The sequence below is a fragment of the Phacochoerus africanus genome, chromosome 2 (genome assembly GCF_016906955.1).
Source record: "Phacochoerus africanus isolate WHEZ1 chromosome 2, ROS_Pafr_v1, whole genome shotgun sequence".
NCBI lineage: Eukaryota > Metazoa > Chordata > Mammalia > Artiodactyla > Suidae > Phacochoerus > Phacochoerus africanus.
The window spans coordinates 94,810,719-94,823,486 of NC_062545.1; the positions used below are offsets into that span (position 1 = coordinate 94,810,719).

Sequence of the window (12,768 nt, forward strand, 5' to 3'; positions counted from 1 at the left end):
TAATGAGAATGAAAACAAAATCTAAACATGCTTCACACACACAAAGATATAAATCTGTTAAATGCTGTACATTATCAGCTATTTAATCCAAACAAAAATATGAATAACTCTTCCTGGGACCAATGGCTAGACATAATACATGTCTCTTTGGCACCTTTAAAAGCAAAATTGGAGATGATTCATCCTCAGCTTATTGCATGGTTAAATGTTTCTCAGTATTACTGCTCAAAATGTTCATTCTTCCTATCTCGGTGCATAGTCATAAAACTAAGTGAAGTGCCTTTGTTTGTCCATAACTGTGTGGTGGCTATGCTCATTTATTTTTCCTCAATCAATTCTCATAGCAGCCTGTGAGGTGGACAATATGATTCTCACTTGATATAAGAGGAAACAGAATGTAAGGTGCCATAAAATATACCCCAGATTAAGCAGTCACAAGGGGGAAAAGTCAAAATTCTAATCTAGTTTTTCTGATTTTCAAAACATTGTATTTCATCACTGGGATAGTCATTTTCAACATTTTGAAGAAGAGCCTGTGGGCCCATTCTTTGGAGGGAAATTGGGGGGACAAGAAATGAGGTGAGGGAGAAGCAAAGCTAAAATGGACCTTAAATAAAGTAATAACACATACTTATTAAAACTTTGGAATTACAATATGTTATTGTGCGTGTGTACATGTTTGTGTGTCTGTTGATGAAATTGTTTTATATATGCTTGACTGAAGTATTATTAAGCACTTATAATTATTATGGTCATTTGTGCTAAGAATTTGGAGGAAAAAATGGTAAAAATTATAATCTGATCTAATCTTGGCTCTGAGATTTCATAGACCTAATCATGTTTCTGATCTTTATTATCTGCTTGATCTTGGGCAGGATCCTTAGCTTTTCTATGCTTCTATTTACTGATTTGTAAAATAAGTATAAAATGATAGTAGTAATAATTTTGCAGGTTTGTACTGATGATTAGTTAACCAAAGGTTGGCAAATACACTTGGAGCACAGTAAGTAATCATGAAATTTTTATTTATATGATAATTAATATCACTATCAATATTAGTCTTTGAGATAATTTTCCATGTGTAAAATGGATGAAATAATACTATCCACACAAGTTACTATCACATCATTCCCATAGAAATCAATTATTAAAAGTATATTCATTAGCTATTATAAAGTTATTGGGGAGTTCCCCTTGTGGCTCAGAGGTTAACAAATCTGACTAGTATTCATGAGCATGTGGGTTTGATCAATGGCTTTGCTCAGTGGGTTAAAGATCCGGTGTTACCATGAGCTGTGATGTAGGTTGAAGAGGCAACTCAGACCCCATGTTGCTGTGGCTGTGGCATAGGCTGGCAACTATAGCTCTGATTTGACCCTTAGCCTGAGAACTTCCATATGTCACAGGTGCAGCCCTAAAAAGAAAAAAAAAAAAGTTATTGGATTTTGGCGAAATGTTTCTCATTTGATTATAGTACCTCCTCTATCTTGCTTTCCCATCACCAATATCCTGTTACACTTTAGGTCAATTATTACAAATAGTCCACTACTAGGGTTCCTTTCTTTGTCTCTCATCCCCATGCAGAATCTCAGTCCACGTTACCCAAGTGACACAAACATCTTTACTATCCAAGAGTCTCTTTCTCCAATCCTTCTTCATCCTACACTCATATTCTCAGTTACTCTTCCTGGTTTCCTATTTCTTAGAATGGAGGGAAAATTCCTTAGCTTTACATTTACAGCTTTACATCTATTTTCTCCCTCTCTTTTCATACTTAACATGCCACTCTATGTGAGTGCTTCACCTTGGTTTCTAAGTATCTCACACCATTAATTGTACACAGAACTTCTTCTGCCTCTGGGTCTAAGTTCCTCATGTCTGCATTTTAAACATCACCCACACTGGGAAAGAATTTGAGTAATTTTCAAGAAACTGGAAACTATTTTTTCCTATCTCAAAAAAAATCCTATAAGAATTCAGATTTCAGTAGACCCTAGGAATTTATGATGTATTAGATGCCTTTTTTTTTTTCAGGAACTGTAGCTGTGCATAACATGAAATATATGGAGAACAGGAATAACGAAACAGAGTTTGTTCTACTGGGGCTCACAGAAAATCCAAAGATGCATAAAATCATCTTTGTGGTGTTTTTTGTCATCTACATCTTCACTGTGGTAGGAAATATGCTAATCATGGTCACCATTACTTCTAGCCCATTACTGGAGTCCCCCATGTACTACTTCCTGGCCTATCTCTCCTTTATTGATGCTATTACTCTGTCAATACCCCTAAACTGATCAGAGATTCACTCCATGAAAAGAAGACCATCCTATTCAATGGGTGCATGACCCAAATTTTTGGGGAACATTTCTTTGGAGGTACTGAGATTATCCTGCTCACTGTGATGGCGTATGACTGCTATGTGGCCCTCTGCAAGCCCTTGCACTATACAACCATTATGAACCGTAGAGTGTATCACCTATTAATGGGAGTTTCATGGATGGGAGGCTTTCTTCATGGATTCATACAGATCCTCTTCATCTTCAGATTACCCTTCTGTGGTTCTAACATCATAGATCACTTTATGTGTGATCTGAACCCTTTGCTCAATCTTGTCTGCATTGATACCCACATTCTAGGGCTCTTTGTTGCTGCCAATAGTGGATTTCTCTGTATGTTAAACTTCCTCCTCTTGATTGGCTCCTATGTGGTCATCCTGCATTCTCAAAGGACAAAGACTTAGGAGGCTAGGCAAAAAGCCCTCTCTACCTGTGTATCCCATATTATAGTGGTTGTCCAATTTTTTGTGCCCTGCATATTTGTGTACATGAGACCAGCAGTTATTTTACCTATCAATAAAGCAGTTTCAGTGTTCTACACTAGGATAACTCCCATGTTAAATCCTTTCATATATACCTTGAGAAATGCCCAGATGAAAAATGCTATTAGGAAACTCTGTAGTTGGCAAGCTATTTCAAGTGATAAATAAAATGCACATCATGCCTAATATTTATTAAACTGATGCAAAGGTCAAAAGGATATTGTTGATGATCTCAGCAAAGAATCTCTATGATATTAAAAGAAAAAAAAATAATTGCCATAAATCATAGATTCTGCAGGGAGAGAAAAAATATGACTGCAATAAAAAGAAGAAAACTCTAGTCCAGGATAAATTTTGGAATATTGGTAATATTCTACCAAATTGGGGCTTAGCATTTTTTTTTTACCATCCTTATCCTAAACCCCAATCAAGGATTCCTAAGCTTTCATTTTAATAAAACAAAAATGAAATACCAAACATTGATATTGAGCAGTAATCTCTATAATAATCCATAGAGGTAGGCATTGCTATTGTCCCTGTCTTACAGGTGAAGAAACAAACAAAAATAATAAAACTCCAAATCAGAAATACTGAATACACACACACACACACACACACACACACATGCACACGCACCCTCTCACATATACAAAGAAAGAGAGTGAGAAAGTGTGAGAGGCCAATACATAATATATTACATATGTATGTTATATGTTATGTTTAATATGTTATATATTAAATATATATTATTGCATATACTGTATGTATTATTTCATCATATATAAATAAATTGTAATAGTTCATTAATAACTCTGCTCATTTTTATATATCATAGTTAATGGTAATATGTTAACTGTTAAGATGTGATGCAAAATTACTTTAGGAATATAAAAGCAATGGGCCATTTAACTTCTAAGAGGTAAGTAAGGAATATTATACCATATTTTCAATGTTTTCAAATTTCCTTGTAGCATTCAGAATCCTATTGTATTGATTGTGTAACAATCTCATGCTAAAAAATCAATCAGAAAGAGTGATGTTTCAAATTATATTTTAATGTCAGATAGGAATTTCAATTTATTAAATAGATAGAATTTATAAAGTAATTGCCTACTTTAAAAATTCCAGTATCACAATATTTGGTACACAATATCTGATAAAGATTGAATGAATAAATATATGAAGGAAGATGCATGCATTCAATAAAATACAGAGCAGATAAAATAACTATGAGATTAGGACATTTTTTCTGCCTTTATCTCCTTCAGACTATGAGAATTCTAGCTGGATTTCTTTAGTAAATCACATTTATTCCTGCTTAAAGTGGGAATAAGAAAGAAATAGAAGCTGAGTATTTTTTTGTCATATGAACGAAGAGTTTACTTGGGTTCTCCCTGCTTTTACCAAGATTTCATAATTTTCTGAATGTGGGATTTTTTGTGATATTTTCCTTTAAATTGGTTTGTTTTCAGTAATATTTCATTATGAACAGCTGTTTTTACAAATCTGTAACTTCCTCTACACACAAAGCCATTTCACGGTAAATACATTCCATTCATTTTTTTCTGTCCTTCATTCCTTAAACACCAGATATTCTTGAACCCAAGGAATATATCAAGTACATTAATAGTCACCAGGGCTTCAGTAGTGAGTAAAGAGAAATCTAAATGATTTCTTCCCAGAGCTTAGAATCATGGAGAGACTCCCAAAGAAAGCAGAGAAATACCACGCAGTGTTATAAATAAGTAAGAGAATAGAAGCAGAGGATGCTCTGAAAGTATGTTTGAGAGACACACAACAATGCCTAGGGGGGTTCAGAAAAGATTCAAGTGTGAAAAGACATCAAAAATGGGACACAAAGGATATAAAGGTCAGTAGAATGAAGAGGCATCAGTTAGAATAAGATATTCCTCGGAGATGGAATATATAACAAAGGCAAGAACATGAAAAATAAGAGTGCAGGAATCCTGATAAATTTGATACAGTTGTGGTTGTCAAATTAACTATTTATTTGAGTTATTGCATTGTGTGTCAGGTAACATGCTGGACACTTAGCTTATCAGGGTAAATACCAAGATATGAAGATAGAGAGATAAGAACAGGGAAGACCAAGAAGGCTCTCATAAATGTATTAAGGCTTCAAGCTAAGTAGTGTGAAGAAAATATTGGAAGTTGTTTTTTTTTTTTTTTTTTTTAAGCTAGCAAATGATGCCGTTACATTTGTGATACAGAATGATGACTCTACAGCTACAGTATGGAAAAATCAATTGAAGGGGACAAGATGGACAGCAAAAGAGTAGTAAGAAGGTGACTGTAATTATTTGTATGTGATACAATAAACACGGAGTTCCCGTCGTGGCGCAGTGGTTAACGAATCTGACTAGGAACCATGAGGTTGCAGGTTCAGTCCCTGCCCTTGCTCACTGGGTTGACGATCCGGCGTTGCCCTGAGCTGTGGTGTAGGTTGCAGACGCGGCTCGGATCCCGCGTTGCTGTGGCTCTGGCGTAGGCCGGTGGCTACAGCTCCGATTCGACCCCTAGCCTGGGAACCTCCATATGCCATGGGAGCGGCCCAAGAAATAGCAAAAAAAAAGACAAAAAAAAATAAATAAAATAAACGCTTGAACTCAAGTGGTGCCAGTGATGATGAAGAATGCTGTGGATGCTGCTGCACCTGGTCAAATCCCTTTCATTGGACCAGTGCCCCCAGGAATATCTGCTGTGTGTCTTGGCTGTTAACAGATTACAAGTCCCATTCTTTCTGGACAATTGTACAAGAGAATTGAAAAACTACCTCACTTGGTAACCAGGCTCACCATCTGAATGCCCACCAGCATCCAATGAATGACTGAAGAAGGAATAGAAGGCACTGGTCTCCTTGCCTAAAGGTGGAACCTGTGCAGTTATGCAATATATACTACAGAGCTCCCATGTATTCAGGCTGGAGCCAAACAAATGGAGACTACATCTTTTTCCCCATCATAGGCGGTTTCCTTAACTAAAATGGAGAGACAGAGAAGGGAGAAATATTTTAGAGTTATAAAAATAGAAGTTAAAATAACATGAAGATGTGAGATCAAAAACAGTCATGGACTAAATCTAGATTCTGGCTTTTATCACTGAAAATTTGAAGAAATTGATGAGAATGAATAGAGAGAGGAAGAGCATTCTTTGACAGTGAACAAGGCCTCTTTATATCCAGTGGGCATGGCCCCTCATTCTCAGGCTGAAGGATTAACCCTTCATTGCCTGAAGAAACTGTAATGGCCTGCCCTGCAGCAGTTGCCATGAAAGAACATGCTGACTCTCCTCAGGATCAACCCAACAATACAAACCACCCCTCTTTTCTTCTAGTTCTGTAACTAGACACAAGTAGCAGGAAGCTGCTAAAAGTGAGGTCCCACTGGGAGTTCCTCTTGTGGCTCAGTGAGTTATGAACCCAACTATTATCCATGAGAATGCGGGTTCAATACCTGGCCTCACTCAGTGGGTTAAGGATCCAGCAATGACATGAGCTGTGGTGTTGGCCCAGACACAGCTGAAATCTGGTGTTGCTGTGGCTGTGGTATACGCTGGCAGCTGCAGCTCTGACTTGACACCTAGCCTGGGAACTTCCATATGCCACAGGAGCTTCCCTAAAATAAATAAATAAATAAATAAATAAATAAATAAATAAATAGATAAAGAGATAAAGAGATAAAGAGAGAAACAGATAAATAAAAGTGAGATCTGACTGTAGAGCACAGGGAACTATATATCCAATCTCTTGGGATAGAACATTATGGGAAATGGTATAAGAAAAAGAGGATATGTATATATACATATATATATATATGGCTTCGTCACTATGTGCTACAGCAGAAATTGGCACATCACTGAAAATGAACCACACTTGAATAAAAATAAGAAGGAAAAAGTGAGGTACAAAACACAACGTCTAATGAGGTACATTAGACATTGCACTACACTCCAAAATAACTACCTGAGTTTTCTAATGTATGCAGACAGAAATCCAGGATAACTTTAGAAAAATTATAAATTTTGGTCAGGCCTGATTTATTGAGGGGCTCTCTCAGCAGAGATTCTGCATTCAACATAAATTAAGATTATGAAATGCTCTAACAGTTTGTGTGGTGGTGGTGGCTAACATATGAACCTAACAGTGGCCCACAGTGTGTAGCTCAGACACACCAGACCTGCTCTGGGTTAATGCAGAAGAAGAGATTAAAAGGCATTAGGAGATTGGAAGACAAGAGTGGATTTTTATTGAAGATATACTTAGCCACTCTGAGAGGTTCCAGAATACACACTCTTTCATCACAGTGGATTTTTATTGAAGATATACTTAGCCACTCTGAGAGGTTCCAGAATACACACTCTTTCATCACAGTCATGAAACATAAATTTGTAGCAGAACCCTCGGCATCCTTGAAGGACTCTGTGATGGGTCATAAAGAAAAGAAAAAAAGAAAGGAAAAGAAAGCTCTGTGGGATATCATGCAAGCTTCTCTGATCCAGTGGGTCTATGGTGTTTGATGTGTCAGTGGCAGATGGAGATGCCAGTGCTTCTGGCAGGTCTCCACATGCAAACTTCATTGTAGGCACTTAGTATTTTGGAGCAAATCTTGCCATCTTTTGCAGTTAAATACTCTTTTTAATAAAAAGCTCCTGGGCTGCTACTGGACTTTTTAGATTCTGACTGCCTCAGCATGGGTTACCAAATTACCATGTTAATTTGGGCTGCCCATCATGAACTTGCTGTTCTCTGACCCATCAAAGCCATAAAACTGGGGAGGCACAAGAGTACCCCATCATCAAAGGGATTGTCCCGAGTAAGACCTGAAGGCAAAGTTACATGGGTAAGTGGCAAAAATACTCAAAGTCCTGACCTGCCCTAAATCCCCTTCTCTCTCCCTGCCAGTCCCTATGGAGTTATGGGGAGTTGCCTGTGGTCAGGTAACAGAGGAAGAAAAGACTAAGGACTTTAATACAGATAGTTCCACAATGATAAGCCAGCATAACCTGAAAGTGGAGGAGATCCTGTTACGGCTCAGTGAGTTAAGAACCTGACTAGTATCCATGAGCATGTGGGTTCTTCAATGCCTGGTCTTACTCACTGGGTTAAGAATATAGCGTAGGCTGCAGAAGCAGCTTGGATCTGGCATTGCTGTGTCTGTGGCATAGGCCCCAGGTATAGCTCTGATTCTCTCCCTAGTCTGGGAACTTCCAAATGCCACAAGTGTGGCTCTAAAAAGAAAATAAATAAATAAATAAATAAATAAATAAATAAATAAATAAATACCTGATAGTGGAGAGTTACAGCACTACAACCCCATTCTGGAAAATTCCTGAAGTTCAGTATTGATGGAAATCCTCCCAAAGGGTAGAAGTTCAAATAGTGCACATCGTTGTTTACTTTGTTTGGAAGAGAAATGTCCAGATATGCTATATATTCTTATTCATGGGTTTGACCAATGATTTGGGTGGATGATCTGGAATTCGAGAGGAACGTGACATTGGTAACCAAAAAAAAAAAAAAAAATGAGCAGGATGTACATTTAGGTGCTTCTCTGAATGGACAAAATATATGAAAATATTTGAGTCTCAGCACTAAGGATAAAAATGGGAGTGACGCCATTCACAATTATCTTTAGTAACTGTTGTTGCTAAAAATGTTGCTTCCAGTTCTAGGTAACCTATTGCTCTGCTGGCTTAGAGGTTTTACTTCCAAAGGGAGAAATGCTTCCACCAGGAGACACAGCAAGATTCTGTGGAACTGGAAGTCAAGACTCCTGCCTGACCATTTTAGAATCCTTCTGCCTCTGAATCAACAGGAGAGTGAGACACTTTGAGGGCTAGAGTGACTGATCTTGACTCCAAGGGGAAATGGGACTACTACTCTGCAAGAGGGATGAGGAAAAGTATGTCTGGAAGACAGAAACTCCTAAACAGCCTCTTTTAGTATCAGCACGTCTTGTAACTAAGAGTAACAGCAACTGCAACAACCCAATCCAGGCAGAACTATTAACAGCCCAGACTTTTCAGCAATGAAGGTCTATGTCACCCCACCAGGTAAAGATCCTGGTCAGCTCAGGTGTCACTAAATGCACAGAGAATACAAAATGAGTGAGTAAAAGGAGTAATTAGTTATAAAGACCAGCTACAGCCATGTGACCAGTTACAGAAATAAGACATGTAGTTACATGTTCTGTGCCTATGTTCTTTGTCCTCTTTAATTTATGAATATGTTTCTGCATGTGTTATATACATAACAATGTATACACACATTTATACCCATATACACACAAACACATATATATGCTATAGATGTATACATATACATATATATCTTTTATTCTTTCTCTTATTACTATATCATATAAAATAACATGTTAAATTTTTTCATTGCATTTAAGTATTATTAATTTCCATCACAATATTTAAAGTTTTAAGATATCAAAGACTCTACCTCCTTTACGGGGAAAGAGTACATTTTCACTTGTACACAGGACAGCTGTGCCATGTTGGGCAGAATTATGACCTCACTATTGGCCTTATTTGGAGATCAACTATGGTTAAAGGTGATGAAGATAGGTTCTAAAATGGCATGAAATAGATTTGTGATGGCCAGTTTTTTGTGCTAAGTTGACTATCCCAAGAGGTGCACAAATACATTTGCCGAAACATTGCTTTGGGTTGTGTATTTGAAGTTTTGCTGGATGAAATTCATATTCTGTTGGTGGACTGAGTAAAATATATTGTCCTCTATACTGTGATTGGTCCTCATCTAATCCATCCAGTCAACTGAAAGCCTGAAAGTAACAAAAAGATGACCTCTCCCAAGTATGAGAAAAATCTCCAGCCTAAGAGCCTTCAAACTGAAACATCACCCCTTTCTGTCTGAAGGTCTGCATGGGGCAAATTAGTTTTTCCTGATTCTACAGCAGCTTCCTGCCAACGAACTTGAACTGGGACATTGTCTGTTACTAGTATAAAGCAGTTTTGGGCCTTTAGACTCAAATCGTGACTTTGGTTCTACAGACTTTGCACGTGCCAGCTTCCATAATCACAAGAGCCAGTACCTTAAAGGAAATCTCTTCCTATGAATATCTCTATTAGTTCTAAAACATATCATATATTCAAGGGGTAGAAAATTGAACTGTTAAGATACCAATAATACCTAAAACAATAAAGATTCAAATAATCCCTGTCAAAACCCCAATGACACTTTTTGCATATTGGGAAAATCATCTGAAAAATTAATAAGGAATATCTAGGGAGCCTGCAGGAAAAGTAATCTTGAAAAATCAAACAAAGTTGGAGGTTTCACACCTCATGCTTTCAAAACAAAGTATTTGAAACAGCGTGGTCCTGCCATAAAGACAGGCATATAGAACAACAGAACATATTAAAGAGCCAAGAAATACACTATCATATTAATAGTCAAGTGATTTTCTACAGAGGTACCAAGAACTTCCATGGGGGAAAGGACAGTTTTTTCAGCAAAAGGAGAGGGCATAACTAGATATCCACGTGCAAAGGAATTAAGGTGTACCCTTAACATACACCATATACACAATACCCTCAAAATAGATCAATGAACTTAACATTAAGAGATAAAACTATAAAACTCTTGGAAAAATTAGGGAGGAAAAGATTCAGGGCATTAGATTAGGCAATGAAGTTTTAAATATGACACCAAATTCACAGGTTAAAATAGAAAAATAGGTAAATTGGACTACATCAAAATTACAAGCTTCTGGAGTTCCCATCATGGCTCAGTGATAATGAACCTGAATAGTATCCATGAGGACAAGGGTTTAATCCCTGGCCTCGCTCCATGGGTTAAGGATCCCACGTCGCCTTGAGCTGTGGTGTAGGTTGCAGATGTGGCTCAGATCCCACATTGCTGTGGCTATGGTGTATGCCTTCAGCTATGGCTCTGATTTGACCCCTAGCCTGGGAACTTCCATATGCCATGGGTGTGGGCCTAAAAAACAAACAAACAAAAAATCTTTATTTTTTAAATAATCCATCTTTTTCTCCATACTGTGGTAAAATATAGCAAATATTAAGGTCTTTTTTACATGTGGCTCATGTCTCTGAACTAGAGGGGAAGCGACACTTTAGGGAATGACCTTCCCCAGCACCTGTATTTTTTCATCATCCATGTTTACACAGTCCTCTGGGGAAGGCAAAGAGTTGCACCTCTCATTCATAATCTTGAGTGAAAGTGGATTTCAGAAAGTGGGGGATCATTCTGGATCAACTTAATCTGCCTTCTGGCCTGTAGGTAAGAAGTCAAGTCTCCTTGTGAGACCAAAGAATGCCTGGTTGTAGATAATCAAACAGAATTTTAGAAACTTTTTTTTTCCTCACTTGAGTCAGGGCTGTCCAGATTGCTTTGAGAAGAAAAAGAGGACAACTGAACATCCTAACCTCTACATAAACTGTTTTAAAACTGGTAAGATTTGTACTGAGGATTAACTTAGTTTTATATAATACTCAGAAAAAGTATATCTGATCAATGTGAGTATCTAATTCATACAGTCCATTTGTGGAAGGACAGAAAATTTGGGACATTTTAAGGGGTGTTCTACATTCTAAAGTGTGATGATGGAAATAAAAGCTGTGCATAGCCTCTCCTGAGGGAAACGGGCACTGCTAAGAAAGGGGTATTAGAATGGAGGGTGTGAGAGATAAGAATATAGAAATAATATCTACCTAGGAGTTTCAGGGTATGCTTAGATATGATGATTTGTCAGTGATACAATAGAATTCAGACTTCCCTTTTCCTCCATGCATTTCAGGACAGCACAGGGCAGAACACTACTGGGTTTTACCCACAGGATATTTTCTCAGTTCCTCTCATTCACTCAAAAGTCTCGAAGCACACATTTTACTCTAGAAGCTGAAATACAGTCATTTATGGATTAAAAACTCCTCTTATAATGCTTCACTCTCATGTGTATTAATTGTATATATATAATTCTAATATGTGCATACTTCTATATATACATAAACACATAAATATATTATGTGAATTGTAGAGATGTGCCTATCATACACACACACACACACACACATACTTACACAAAAATAGATAAGTAGAGATATTTCTATAATAGTATTAATTGATATAAACGGGAAATGATTTTTCATTTGCTTGTTGAAGAGCTTTGACCAGATTTCATTTGGAAAACATCCAGAAAGTCAGGGAACCTGTAGTTAAAGGCACTGTGATGGTTTAGATGGGATTAAAAAGCACTGACTTCCATACTCACCTCTATAGATGTCCCTGTTTATGCTCTTGAGTTCTCCCCCCTACCCCCCAAAAATATTGCTCTATTTCCTGTTTATATCACAGTGCAGTTATTACAGCTCAGGGATATGCCACTGTGAATGACAGACCAACACAGGCCTTACTTTTTACATAACACATGACAGTGATGTATTTTCAAATTTGACCAAAGATCACATCTTAAAAAAAATGGGCATTGCTCATATTTCTGTTGCCAAGAATGTAGCTTCCTCATACACAGAGTACAAATGCAGTTCTTGGTGGCATTCTTTTAAATACAACTCGTGTATGCATGATTTTGTATTTAAGTAATAGGTAATATCCTACCTTTAATTACTTCTTATCAACCTAGCACACAATGCTGTCTTATTTTTCACTTTAAAATATACTGTAGATACCACTGCATATATATCTGCTTTCTTTTTATCAATGGTTTTATTTGGTGTGTGGTGTCAATCAAAGTACACTCCCCGTTTTTTAAATTTATAGCCACACACAGGGCATATGGAAGTTCTTGGGTTAGGAAATGAATCTGAAGAGATTCATGAAAACATTGCCTGACTGGACATTTAATTTGACTGTATTTAGTTGTGAATGAAATTCAGCATCTTTTCATATGCTAAATTATATTTAATAAGAAGTTTTT

At 37.1% G+C, this 12,768-nt stretch overlaps 1 pseudogene; it reads left to right on the forward strand.

Annotated features, from left to right (window-relative positions):
• Positions 1 to 2,054: 2,054 nt before the first annotated feature.
• On the forward strand, positions 2,055 to 2,989 carry LOC125121131 (olfactory receptor 4C46-like; annotated as a pseudogene).
• The last annotated feature ends 9,779 nt before the right edge of the window (positions 2,990 to 12,768 follow it).